The sequence below is a fragment of the Rutidosis leptorrhynchoides genome, chromosome 2 (genome assembly GCF_046630445.1).
Source record: "Rutidosis leptorrhynchoides isolate AG116_Rl617_1_P2 chromosome 2, CSIRO_AGI_Rlap_v1, whole genome shotgun sequence".
Lineage (NCBI taxonomy): Eukaryota > Viridiplantae > Streptophyta > Magnoliopsida > Asterales > Asteraceae > Rutidosis > Rutidosis leptorrhynchoides.
The window spans coordinates 502,545,825-502,561,241 of record NC_092334.1 but is presented as its reverse complement, the minus strand read 5'-3'; positions in this window follow the sequence as shown (position 1 = coordinate 502,561,241).

Here is a 15,417-nt window from a genome sequence, read left to right as displayed (position 1 = left end):
TTGTTCACTACTTGTTATAGACTCAAAACCCATAACAATTTGACCATAACAACACTTAAATCACTTGTTTTGACATAAATTCAAGCTTTTTACAAAACTAACACAAAACCTTAAATTTCTTAAAGATTAGAGCATGGAAGCTTGTGATTCTTACCTTAAAAGAATCAGTGAATCACAAGGAACACAAAGATATGAACAATTTGAGCTCTAGCTAAAGATTAAGGATTAGGGTTTGATATTATTATTTTTATTGATTATTATTATCATTATTAATAATTATTGGTGTTATGATGTAAATTAGTATTATTACTAGATTAATTATACAACTATTATTATCACTAATATAATTGATATTATTAATATTATTGTTATTACTAGTTATTGTTTTTATGATTCGTATTATAATAATTTTTATTATTTTTAACATTATTACTAATAAAAGTTACCATTTAATATTACTAAAATAATTAAAAATTTCATTTATGACTAGTATTATTATTATCATTATTATTAATATTATTATCATTATTAATATTTTTATTAAGTAATATTATTATTAATATTATCATTAGTATTATTATAAGTAATACTAATATTATAAATCTTACCATTTTAGTATTATTATCAATATTTTGATTATGATTACTATTATTAATATTATTATAGAAATGATACAATTTATTGGTACTTTCATAAATATTAGTATTATTATCATTTTATAAAGAATGAGAATTATTATTATTAACATAAGTATATTATTATCATTATATTTATCATTCCTAATATTAACTTAGTATAATTAGAACTACTGTTTTGATAAATAAATGAAATATATAGATAATTATGTTTAACACATATAACATAACAAAATGTTTTATATATAAAAGGAATATATGAAACATAAATATATTATTAATATAAGAATGATATAATTAATAAGTTATATATATAAACTTATTCGATTACGATTATGTTTATTAATAAATATACAATTGATATAGGTTCGTGAATCCGAGGCCAACCCTACACTTGTTCAATGTCGTCATATGTATTTTTACTACAAAATACAGTATGGTGAGTTTCATTTGCTCCCTTTTTAATTGCTTTTGCAATATATATTTTTGGGCTGAGAATACATGCGCTGCTTTTATGTTTGATGAAATAGACACAAGTACTTAAAATATATTCTACGTTGAGTTGTACCAGCTTGCATATCTTCCCTAATAGCTTGGTAACTAATATTTACATGTTGGAAGAACATGTAAGCACGAATCCTATTGATAGATCTATCGGGTTTGACCACCCCAACCGGGCTAGTCGCTCTAGTATCGTAAACGGTTGCATAGTACTTTGTTTTTACTACACTTGGTACAGTGTAGGGAGATTTCATAATAAAGGGAATATGCCACATTAATTGTTAAGTATGGTTACCGAAGCACTCAACAACTTATAGAATACTTTTATACACTTGTGAGTGTACATATATTTATGAAACTAAAATCCTGTGGTCTATCAAAATTACTGAATTTTATGATTGTATATGATAAACCTATGAACTCACCAACCTTTTGGTTGACACTTTAAGCATGTTTATTCTTAGGTATGAAAGAAACCTTCCGTTGTGCACTTGCTCATTTTAGAGATATTACATGGAGTCATTCATGGCATATTTAGGACAGCACCTCGCAATGGGCAGAAAAGTCCAAGTTTATGGACTTGATTAAAAAAGTTAACATAAATATGCCTTTTATTGATGTGATTGCAGGTATGCCAAAGTATGCAAGGTTTCTGAAGGATTTGCTAACTAATAGGAAGAAGCTGGAGAACGTGTCTTCAGTCAGGTTGAATGCCGCATGCTCAACGGTAGTTTCTAACAAGCTTCCCGAGAATCTTGAGGATCCTGGGAGTTTCACCATTCCTTGTTTACTTGGAAATTTGGGCTGTGTGATGGCATTAGCGGATTTAGGGGCTAGCATAAATTTAATGCCTTATTCTATTTATTTACAGTTAGACCCCGGGGAGTTGAAACCCACGCGTATGGCTATTCAGCTAGCTGACCGATCTATTAAATTCCCTCGTGGAATTATAGAGAATATGCTAGTTAAGACCAGGTCGTTGGTTTTTCCGGCCGATTTTGTGGTTTTGGATATGGAAGTGGATGAAAGGATTCCACTTATTTTGGGCCGGCCATTTTTGAATACTGTTAGGTGTATCATCAATGTTTATGGGCAAAAGTTGACCCTTAGGAATGACTTGAGTGCAACATTCTCAATTGACCATGCTTTAAAGTACCCTGCCTACACTGATGATACATGTTATTTTCTTAACACTGTGGATGTCCAGTCTGAGTTTTTGCAGGAATTCCCAGAGTTACAGGGTTCAGGAGAATGCTCATTGGTTGAAATTGATGAGGAGTTGCAGGTTGAGTAGGTGGATATTTTAACCGCCTTAATGGAAAATGGCTATGAGCCGACTGAGAAGGAGTTCAAAGAACTCGAACGTGATGTGGATTACCGGAGCAAGTCTTCAATTGAAGAACCTCCCGAGTTAGAATTGAAGCCACTTCCAGATCATTTGGAATACACTTATTTGTAGAAGGAATCTAAGCTCCCGGTAATTATTTCTTTTTCTCTTACTACAGGTCAGAAAACTGAACTTGTGACCATGCTAAATGCCTATAAACTGGCCATTGCCTGGAAAATTCATGACATCAAGGGTATTAGTCCCTCCTATTGCACCCACAAAATCTTAATGGAGGACAACTCCAAACATGTGGTGCAACATCAAAGGAGGTTGAACCCGCACATGCAAGTTGTCGTGAAGAAAGAGATCATTAAGCTCCTCGATGCAGGTCTGATTTACCCGATTGCTGACAGTCCGTGGATTAGCCCGGTACACTGTGTACCTAAAAAAGGTGGTATGACTATTACCACTAACGATAAAAATGAGTTAATTTCCACTCGAACTGTCACGGGGTGGCGTGTTTGTATTGACTATCGTAAGTTGAACAACGCCACACGCAAAGATCACTTCCCATTACCTTTCATTGTTCAAATGCTAGAGAGGTTAGCGGGAAACAGCTTTTATTGTTTTCTTGATGGTTTTTCGGGCTATTTTCAAATTCCTATCTCGCCCGAGGACCAAGAGAAAACCACTTTCACGTGCCCATATGGCACATTCTCATACCGTCGCATGCCCTTTGGCCTTTGTAACGCTCCGGCCACTTTTCAAAGGTGCATTATGGCTATATTCCATGATATGATAGAAGATTGCATGAAGGTGTTCATGGATGATTTTTCGGTCTTCGATGACACTTTCGATTCATCCCTTCTTAATTTAGAGCAGATGTTGGTAAGGTGTGAAAAATCTAATCTTGTGCTTAACTGGGAAAAGTGCCATTTCAAGGTACAAGGGGACATTGTCTTCGGGCACAAGATTTCTAGGAACGGTATTGAGGTGGATCCCGCAAAGGTAACGGCTATTAAGAACCTTCCACCTCCAATCGATGTTAAGGGTGTTCGGAGTTTTCTCGGCCATGCCGGTTTTTACCGGCGGTTCATTAAGGATTTTTCCAAAATCGCTAACCCGATGAACAAACTCCTCGAAAAGGACACACCTTGGAATTTCTCCGACTAGTGCCAAAAGGAATTCGAACTTCTTAAGGAGAAACTCATCAATGCACCTATCATAATTGCTCCGAATTGGTCTCTTCCATTCGAGCTTATGTGTGATGCATCTGATTTTGCTGTTGGCTCTGTTTTGGGCTAAAGGGTAGAGAAAAATTTCTGACCCATCTATTATGCTAGCAAGACCTTGCAAGGAGCACAGTTAAGTTATACTACCACTGAAATAGAGCTCCTTGAGGTGGTCTTTTCGTTCGACAAGTTCCGGTCCTACTTAGTCTTATCTAAGACTATAGTCTTTACGGACCATTCTGCTCTAAAGTACCTTTTCTCCAAACCGGATGTCAAACCTCGACTACTTAGATGGATCTTGCTTTTGCAAGAATTCGATATCGAGATCCGGGATAAGAAGGGTGCCGAGAATCTTGCGGCCGACCACTTGTCCAGACTTAAGAATCCAAATCTCGAAGTCCTTCATGAGTCGAGTATCCATGATGATTTTCCCGATGAATATCTCATGAAGATGGACAAGGTGGACGAGACATGGTATGTGAACATTGCTAATTATCTCGTTGGGAAATTCTTGGAAAAAGGGTGGTCACATCAAAAGAGGAAGAAATTCTCCAGTGACCTTAAGTACTATTTCTGGGAGGATCCCTATCTTTTTCGTTGTTGTCCCGATGGGGTTCTTCGCCGGTGTGTTTCTGGTGAGGAGTGTATGCGTATTTTAATCGAGTGCCATAGTGGGCTGACCGGTGGGAATTTTGGACCCCAAATCACGAGGCGTAAGGTTTATGATGCCGGCTTCTTTTGGCTGACAATTTTCAAGGATGCTCACCTGATTTTAAAATCGTGCGATTCTTGTCAAAGGGCCGGTAAAGTCACCAAACGGGATGAGATGCCTCAACAAAGCATCCAAGTATGCGAGGTATTTAACGTTTGGGGAATTAACTTTATGGGGCCATTTCCGAAATCTCATAATTATAGTTACATACTCGTTGCCATTGACTACGTGTCTAAATGGGCCGAAGCGCAAGCTTTATCCACAAACGATGCACGAGTTGTGATTTCCTTCCTTCAGCGTTTATTCTCTCGATTTGGAACTCCTAAAGCCTTAATTAGCGATAGGGGTAATCATTTTTGTAACGCCCAAATGGAGAAGGTATTGAAGCAATATGGAGTTCTCCATAAAGTTTCTACTTCATACCATCCCCAAACGAGCGGACAAGTTGAGAATATCAATCGAGCTCTTAAAGGAATTCTTGAGAAAACTGTGGGGTTGAATCCGAATGAGTGGGTGAATAAGCTAGATGAATCTTTGTGGGCATTTAAAACCGCCTACAAAACACCAATTGGTACCACTCCTTATCAGTTAGTTTATGGAAAAGCGTGCCATCTCCCGTTGGAGATTGAGCATAAGGCGATATGGGCACTTAAAAAGTGCAATTTGGATTTAAAGGAAACCGGATGCCTAAGGGCGGGGCAATTGAATGAGCCTGGTGAATTACGCCTTGATGCGTATAAAAATTCGTTGATTTATAAAGAGAAAACCAAGCAATGGCATGATAGAAGGTTAAAGGGTCCGAAAGAGTTTAATGAGGGTGATCGAGTGCTTTTGTTTAACTCCAGATTGAAGCTTTTACCTGGAAAACTTAAGTCCCGGTGGACGGGACCATTTGAGGTTGTTAAGGTGTACCCATACGGTGCGATTGAGTTGAAAAATGCGAGTGGTACTACCTTTAAGGTTAATGGACATCGAGTGAGGAAATATTTCGATAGTTCGTTTGCGATTGATGATGGGGTTCACGTTGAACCCGACCCTAACGTCACTTGAAGTTGGTAACGAGTCTTGTGAATGACTCGGTAATAAACTTCACATTGTTGTAGAGTTTGTATGTTTTTGTGCTTGTTTGATAATATGTGCAATGTGATCGTGCTCGGCTTTTTGTTTGGGGTGTTTGTTGGTTTTTAGGTTGAGAAATTGGGTTAAAATGGCTTAAAATTGCAAAATACTGGGGTCTCAGCATTTGGAGCGCCGCTCCAAACACTTGAGCGCCGCTCAGATTGTACGTACCTGATGTGCCAGTTTTTTTGAAACTCCTCGACATGCTTTTTATGCCTAATGGAGCACCGCGCGAGCTTTTTGAGCGCCGCACCATATCTGGAGCGCCGCTCCATTTCACTGTCGGGCAGGCTGTTTGCTTTTTAATATAAAAAACCCCAATATTCACAACCACACAAAAAAGGACGGGTACCAGCTGTATTTTACTCCAAACCTTTTTATTCTTTTCATTCCATTCAACTTTCTTACACCTACAAACACCTAGATCTACAAACCCTAATTTTCTAAACTTCAATTTCTTGTCTAATTACTTTCACATCTTGCAAGAATGGCTCCCTCTAAGGTCCGAATTTGTTTTCAATCTTGCATATTTCATCTAATTAGGTGTAGTTACTTGCTTAATCTTTGATTTACATGATAAATTAATGTGGGGTTTGTCTAATTGGGGTTTTGTGTTCTAATTTGTAATGGGTTTTGTTAGATTATGATTGTATGCTTTGAAATCATGATTAATTTTGTGTTTTTAGAAGTTATACTTGAACTTAGGGTTTGTGTGTTGGAGAATCCGAATTTTTAAGTGATAGAAGAGTTGCTTGCTTGAAATTGTTCTTGTTCTTGAGTTGTTGATATGTTTTTGAGCTAGTGTGGGGTTGTGTTCATATGGGCGGGCCATATTGGTTTGAATGACTTGTGCTATATTTGGTGTATTTATTTATAATGCCATGCTAGAGGGAACATAACATGTGTTTTGTGATGTGATGAGTATTGTGTTAGTGGTAATTTGAAATTGGTGAAAGTTTGCAAACATGATGAATTTTATTAGATTTGTGGAATTTAAAAGAGTGATATGGAATCATGTTTGTCATGTTTTGGTTGTGTTGTTATGAGAGTATGGTTGTTATGAGCTATGTTTAAGAGATAATGCAATATGTATAAATTTGAGCTCTTGGCATGTTTACATGTGTTACTTGGTTAATTTGGTGATTGTCTTTAAGGTGGATTAAAGTGCAACATGTTTTGGTTGTGATGGGAATTTGGCCCTTATTATTTTGACTAACACTAACTTTTGAGTTTGGTGTTTTGTTTTCTTTATTTGTTTAATGTGTGCAGAGATCGAAAGAAACACAGAACAACCACGACAACCACCAAATAACCCGAAACTTTGGTTGTCCCAAATTGCTAATGATGAGGAATTAGAAGAACGTTTTACACTAGTTAGCGCCCGTCCGATCGAACGAACTTATTATTTAGATTGGACGCAACTTACAGCATTGGGTAATAATATTGTTAGAAGGTTGCGTCAGTATTTGTGGGTAATATACGCGGGTCAAGAGTTGAGGCCATACGAGAGGTTATTTGAAATTCGTGAAGATATTTTTGAACAGTTGACTATCGAGTTCTTTTCAACGGTGAGTTGTTGACCGCGAGCCTCTCCGACCGAGGCAGATTTCTTGACATTTAGGTTAGGAGGGTTGGAGCGTAGCATGAGTAAGATTGGGGTAGCTCGGGCGTTAGATTTGTATCCCGAGTTGAATGATAATGATTTAAAGTGGTTTTTGATTCAATGCAAAGTGTTTGGGCAGGAGACTTTTAGTGAGAATGATTATTGGCCAACAGTGATGAAGGAAACTACGGGTCCGTTTAGTTCAAGTTGAAATGTTCAATCAATGCTTCGACTTCCGGAGGACCGAATTATTTTCAAGATGATTGCTCATATGTTCATGGCTAGAGGAAATGCGAATAAGATTCAGCGACGGGACCTTTGGATTCTACAACAGATTAAATCGAGAGAGCTAATTGATGTCCCTTGTATGTTAGGAGTGTGGTTACAAGAGATTGGAACGGACAAAAGAACGGAACGCCCGTTGTTAGGTGGGCATTTGGTCACTAGGTTTGCTCGGGCATTTTCAGTCCCGACTAGTAGGTGTGATATGTTGGGGGTTGAGATGATGCCCACTAATATTCTATTTTTCTCAAAAGCTGAGTTTATCCGAAGAGGGCCAACAGGTTGGGTTTTATGGGAGGATGAGCAACAACAACCAGATGATGGTGCTGGACGTGGACGCGGACGTGGAGGTAGTCGAACCACGTATGAGGCAGGTAGTTCGAGTGCAAATGTACTGGGTACGTGGTCCCTCAGTGAAGAAAGTTTGGATTCTCTGGTTAACAGCGTTGATGGGATGCATTTGGAGTATCGGGATAGTCGGTCAGCGTATAACGATCAGGTTGCGCATAATCAGAGGATGTTGGAGGAGCAGCGCAGACATAATGACGATATGAAGGTTTGGCATGAGAACAGTTATGTGTCGATTAATACAGCGCTTGGACAATTTGGAACAGCGGTTGGTAACTTGGGTGAGCGTGTTAATAGGGTCGAGTATGATGTGAGGGGTATTCGGGCTCACAATCAGTGGGAGATGCATCAGAGGCAAATTCAGAGACAGATGCGTTAGAATCCAGAAGCTTACATTCCGACGCGGATAACCATCCCTGATTATACATCCGTTACTCCTCCAATGCCAGATCCGTCATATGACTCGTACCAGGCTTGTCAGGACACCTATGGTGTGGATTGGGACCCTACCAGAGATTTATGGCCGTGAGATGATTTGTTGCGCATATTTTTGTTGTAATTTATTTAAAACTATTTCCTTTTCGTTGGTCTGTACTTGGATAATTTTGTATTCTTCTTATGTACTTTGAAACTTAATTTGGGGGGCAAGGCGTTTCGGCATCGGGTGGTGCCACCTTGTCCTGTTATGTAGTTCATTTGTTTTCCTTTTCTTAGGTTTGTTGGTGAAACGATTTTTAAAGTCTTGCATTAAGTTCAGCAAAACTACATGATTGATGATATTGGTGTGATGATCGGGATTGGACGATCTTCTTATGCTGGCAGTCAGTTCAGCGCCATCTGTCACTGGCATTCCATGATCAGTGGTTAAGCTCGATAAGTTTTTATATTTTCTTTCTCCACATAACCCTTTTGATTTTTATCTATTTTTGATCTCAAGTGATGGGGACATTACTTGATCTCAAGTGTGGGGTGGGGGATGTAAAATCTCTCGGGTTGGTTGTTAATGGAATCATCATCATATTAGTTTTGATTTAAAAAGACTTGAGGTTTCACGGGTTTTGGTCGTAAAAAAACTTGAAAAGTTAGGGCAAAAATATAAAAAATAGAAAAGTTAGTTTAAAAATTAAAAAAAAAAGTAGAAAAACAATTGAAAATTCGGCCAAAACTTTAGTTATGAAAATTGGTTTTGATTTGGCTTGGTATTTTATGGCACATTTCGTGATTTCAAAGAAGCCAAAACCTTTGTTCCACATGTTCATTTTCTTGGACATGAAATCCTACGAGTTCGGGGAACTCAATAGTAGGTCACCTGTACCAAAACGGGTGTAAACCGTGAGAGAGCGGTGATTGCATAGCGTGATTGTGACCGAATCACGTGCCAGATCAAAAACTTTTGGTTACTTGGTATAGCAGACTTCCGAAACTTTATCATTTTATTATTACATCATTTAATGGTGTGATACTGTGGGAAGAGGAGCCTTGAGCTTCACCAGTGTTGTCCTTTTTAGGAACAATAGCTGTGTGCCTGTGTTTGCTTAGACAACACATCCCATAGCCAAAACTTATGGCACCCAAAGGTTTTTGGGATTTATCGGAAGGGTAGTATCTACTTCATACCTTTCTTAAAACAAGCAGAAAACCTTGTCATGTGGGAAGTAGGCAACTTGGAATTTATTCCAACCACGTTCATTACCATTGAATGTGAAATCCTACGAATTCTTTAGGAATTCAATCGTAGGTCACTTGCACAAAGGTGGGTTTCAATCGTATGAATGGTGATTGTATCGTGTGGTCAAAACCGGGCCATGCGCTAGATCGAAAACTTAAATAGGGCGATCCTCATTGTTTCTCCTAACAAGGAAAATGTTGCACCCGAACACTTTATATAACCCGAGGAGTAAAGTCTCCAAATCGACACACTTGCTGATTTATTTCAGAAGTCGTAGTCCAGACCAGTTGTAGGGTGACAAAAAATCTTGAAAAGTCATTGCTAAAATCGACTGGAAATCTACCAGGCCTCAACGTCAAATAGGGAAACTGGTAGTCAGACTTATCTCTATAAGGGAGATCTGTCTCGTCAAATGGGAAGCGCACCATGATACACAATTCTGTAATTGATCAGATTCCCATTTGGATAACCTCCGGAAAGGTAAGATATCAGCTTTTAAGCCTGATGAACTTCAATCTTTATGATTGACTTAACGGATTAGATGATTACCTCATGATTATCGATGATATCTGGACGTAATGTGTATCCTCCTAAGCACATTATTTTCTTACCGACATCTCACGATGTTAGGTACTGTGGGAGGCATTGGCTTGACCAATTGCGGGGTAGCCCGTGCGTTCTTTTTGGCACATGCGTTTGATTGTCATATCTTTGGTGTTTGGCTCCCACTTGATTCCCGGTTCCTCTGAAGACTTACATTATGGTTCGAGATTCTTTGCCTCATTTTATTTGGTATGCTATTCAAGACTTTATTTAGCTACTTTGTTCATATTGCTTGAGGATTGGGAAGTTAATTTCGAGGGAATGCAAGTGGGAGGTATTGTTGGTGATTACTCTAAATCGTGCCCATGCTAGATGATGGTTTGTTGGTTGTTCGTTTAGTTCTACATATACTTTTGAAGATGTTAATTCATGGTAGAAGATTAATTTCGAGTTCTATTGCATGAGGACAAGCAAAACTCTAGTATGGGGTGGTTAGATATCGCATATTTTTTGCACGTTTTCCTTAGCGATATCGGGCACATTTTGGTCGTTTTGGATACGATTTGGTGTTATTTCAATAATTGTTGTGAAAGTTCGAGTTCTAAGACCAAGCAGATGAAATTTAAAGTTATTTGATGGTTTTAGTGATTTTCTATGTAAACGAGTGAAAGTGATTGGTCCGATTCGAGTTTGGGTGGTTTTACTGAGTTTTACAGTCCGGAATCAGCAAAAAGGGCCTGGAGCGCCGCTCAGAAACATGGAGCGCCACTGAGCGCCGCTCCAGTAGGAAGGAATTTCAGTTCGAGAGTTTTCAGAAGTCCAAAAATCAGATTTCAGCTATATGGAGCGCCACTCCATATATGGAGCGCCAATCCACTTTCTATCGGTTTCGGAACTTTACTATTTAAACGCCGAATTTTTACCCTAATTATTCATTATTGCATCCAGAAGAATTCCAGCAGCTTTTTGACGAAAAAGGGTGATTTTTGGGGAATCCCAAGATCATTCTAACACATCAATCATTCCGGAAACGCGTCTCGATCCGTTCATCATTCAAGAACAAAATTTTCATTAGGTTTAATTCTTATCATCATAATGAATACTCTTAATTGTTTATTTGTGATTTTAGCTTTAGCTATGATTGTTGGCTAAGCACTTTAATGTTTGTCTAGATTGAATATTCGTATGTGTTTGGATGATACTTTAATGTTTATTTTGATTAATGCATGATAATTATGAGTTTTGATTAAGAACCATTCTTGTGGGTGTTGATTATTGTTACTAAGTTGATTAGTGATCTTCTTTGAACAAAGGGAACCCTGTTTCAATTTAGTACACTAATTTCCAATTGATTTGTCTTAACCAATTGGGTGCTTACTGGACCAGGGGGTAAACCGGATAACATAGATTGAACAAAATAGGGGTCAATTGTGTGGAGCGAACGCGTAACCAATTGAATCTTAATCTTATAATTAGCTAATTACTAAGTCACAAACGAAAGAGGTCCTTGGTGAAAGGGAACCCTAAGCCAATAAATCCTAGTTTGACATGTTTGCTAAAAGAGAACTCTGGGTAAACCGACTCTGTAGTTGCATGCATTGATAAATTGAACTAGAGCTTAATAATAAATCATCCGACACTGCGAATAGGAGATCTAGGCGAACATTCTTTTATCTATTGAATTCAAATATCTTTACTTTTCGTCGAATCTGCATTTACTTTCTATAAACTTAAAAACACAAAAAAATATTTTCTTTTACTTTTAATCTATCCTTGATTTGGCTAATCGTTAAATAGCCACAAAACAAATTATCTCGTACTTTCGATTTTCATAGATTAACTTAGTTTATTTTTATTAGTTGCAATCTTAATTCTGACGTTTAAACTGTCCTTGGAACGATTTCGGAATTACCAACTGTATACTATTCCACGATCGGGTACACTGCCCGTTAGTGTGTAGTAATCTTTAAACCAGCATTTTCCAAGATAAATTATATACTAGATTTCACACATCAATCATCGAGCGAGGCGATCGTTGTACTAACAAGTTAATACGGCGTGTGTGCGTAATAAGGACTTGCAAACCTTATTACGGGTGCAAATCGTGTCTAACAAGTGGTGTACGACGAGTGTTTAGCAAGATGGGGCAGTGTTGTACATGTGGTTTTATACGTTCGTGGACTAATCGTTTTGCATTCTTTAGAATGAAGACAAAAGAGGTATACGGATCAGACGAGCCTATTCATGCGGGGAAGGATGAGTTAACGTTAAAGATTGAGGCTTCGTTCGAACGATATGCCTCGGTTTTCGCCGACAAGGTTTAGCAAGAACTCCAGGATGCAATTGAAGGACGGGTAACCGAAATGGTCTGGGACCAAGTGACTAAAGTCGTAAGGGAAGAGTTTGAGAAGAGGTTTTTCGAACCTCGAGGTAGTGATGATGGAAAAGTACTTGCAATGTTAGAGTCGCATGGTGCTCCTGATAAGAGGGCAAGAAGTACGCCTGAAGGCGACGGGAATGTGAAGAAGAAGAGTAAGGGAGGTTATGTGCCTACGTGTTATAACTGTTTACGGCTGGGTTATTTGTCGCGTGATCGCATGGATACGCCTTCTAACAATGACGCATGTTTTAAGTGCCGAAAGGAAGGACACCGAAAGTCAGATTGTCCCGAGTTGATTGCTGAGCAGACCAAAAAGTTGGGAGGTCACGGGCCTACGTGTTTTAAGTGTGCAGAACAAGGTCACTTGGCATGAGATTGTACGGGTGTACCTTCAAGCACGATTAGGTTCTTTGTTTGTCGGAAAGAGGGACACCAAAAGTCGGAGTGTTCTGAATCATTTGACGATCGGGTTAAGAGGTTAGAGTGCGACTACGAGATGGGTTGTGGAGCACGAAAGTCCAACGATGCTGCGTCAGGTACTGTTAACGTAATATTGCATGTTGTTCGATAGTAATAACATGCGGTGTGTACGTAAGTCTTAGCTAAACTTTATTCTCCACTGGTGATGATCTGTAGCGAGCGGGCGGTTTACGTTTATGGATTCGGGTTGCACTCGGTAGAGTGTACGGATGGTGTGTTGTGCCTTGACCCTATTGTGCGAATCTTTGGGTGCTTAGGCATTTGGTTGGTATCGGGTCGTTAAGCTCGTTCGAATGAGACCCTTAAGATTGCGATTGTGTTGTGCGTATTATTGTTATGGGTGACGTTCCTAATGAAATTACCCTATGGTGACGTTTTGATTGACGGACGAAGGGCGTAAGACTTGGTGCAACCAAGCATTCCTTAGTGTTGGGAAATGTTTCTACCAAGCCATGGTTATGGGCTTTGGTGTTCGGTTGTTAGAGCGTGTTCACTCTTGTGTTAAAGTTGATGAACCGTGTGGTTCGTAGGGTGGGTGAAACACTTGAGGTCGAGTGTTTTGAATCTCGATGAACGTTGGTAATGGAGTCTATGGGACGCAATGATAGGTGCCTCTTTAATACCTTCTAGCGTGGTGTTTGACTCCAATTGTGTTGCGGTTACATTGCACTTAGGGTGCCGGAGAGAAACCCTTAGGTACATGAGTGACTAGGTGGGAAATTTGACAAACCATAGAAATTGGATGATTGCGAGAGTAGAGTTTTTGTAATTTGTGGTACACTTTTCGTTCGAAGTGTTTAAGGATAGGTTAAAATCCTTTGGGTGCTCAAGTTTGGAGAAAGATGTGGTGACGGGTCGTGTGAACCTAGTTGTTGGTAAAGTCTACCCTTGGTAGCATTGTACGGTTGTACAATGTGCGATTATGGAATGTAGTTCCAAGTGGGGAGTTACACTCCCGCACGAGGAGGTTTTTAGTGTGAGATATCGGATGATGCTCTTAGTAGATCCGAGATTTGTGTCGGGACCTAGATTTGGCCGATTTGTGGTAGTGTACAATTTTAGTTAAATTATACTTATGGTTTCGGATTCGAATTACCACCGAGGTGGTAATATGGTAAATCTCGTTGGGAGATAACGGACGTGTTTGACTAGCAAGATGAGATCCCTCGGTTAAGGGATGTGTGTGTCGGATTTTCTTCTAGAGAATTATTGTTTTGTGCCTATGTGCGATATAGGTGTTTCTTGCTCGATTGTGGTGGCGTTGTGTACACGTACGTGTGATGCATGTGCAAAGATTTTCGATGTAAGTGGAATGTTTCTAAGTATGTGTATATACTTGTTGTTTGGGATGGATGGTTAGTGTATTCCTTTAGGATTCACTTTGGTGTAGCAGTGCGCAATGTTACACTACTCGTAGATTGAGGCCAAAAGAGCGTATGTGATTGGTGAGTTATGACCGTTGACTCGGTCCGCTAACTTCACGATGGGAGTAGTGTTATATCGGTATGGTATAACGTTATCGGAATGGGAGTACATTCATGTGTTGAGATTTGGGAGGTGAATCGCGTGTGGTTGCGGATTCACGATGACACGTGTAGTTCGGTCATCTTATTGTGGAAGTTAGTCTCGTGTAGTTCAGATTCACAATGACACGTGTAGATGCGGTCATTATATTGAGGAAGTGAGTCTCGTGTAGTTCGGATTCACAATGACACATGTGGATGCAGTCATTCTTTTGGGATACTGATTCTCGTGTAGTTCGGATTCACTAGGGCGCGTGTAGTTCGGCCAATCCCGATTGTTGTGCGGTGGAGGTAGTGGGTCGCGTGTGGTTGCGGATTCACTAAGGCGCGTGTAGTTTTTGGCCTGCCTTCATGTTGTGTGATCTATTGGTTGTTTTATACGCCAATGGTGGGGTCGTAAGGACCATGTTGTGTGATATGTTGGTTGTTTTATACGCCAATGGTGGGGTCGTAAGGACCATGTTGTGTGATATGTTGGTTGTTTTATACGCCAATGGTGGGGTCGTAAGGACCATTTTGGTGTGAATAGTGATGCAATAGTCGTATTTTGCTCACGTGTTTGCAGTAGTTGCTTATTAGACGTGTTTGCGCATTATAAGGGATGTTAAATTGTAAGTGTTATACGTGATATTTCACTTTTATATGGTCTTCATCGGTTAGATGGTTGACTTTAGTTTGGGACGTGTTTACTTTTAGCATTGTACTTGGTATGGTACGCTAAAGGGTTGATATCTTAGTACGAGATTGGTGGAGTTTTTCCCGATATTAGGGATTGAGCAAGTTTTAGTGCTCGGATTTGTGGACTTGATAAAATGACGATTTAGTTGTTAAGGGTAACTCTATGAGAAGAATTGCCTAGAGGAGTTGGAAGGATACGTGGTGATTTCGCGTATTTTAAGTGATCGTTATAGACTTTGAATGATTTGTGCATTGCATGTCTCGAAATACGTGCACGTGTGTATTTTGGTAAATGGGTTAATCTACGGATTAATGAGAAATGTGTTGGAAGTCGGATTGGAACGATTGTTCGAGAACCATAGCGTGTTGGTTCAGATTGATTAAG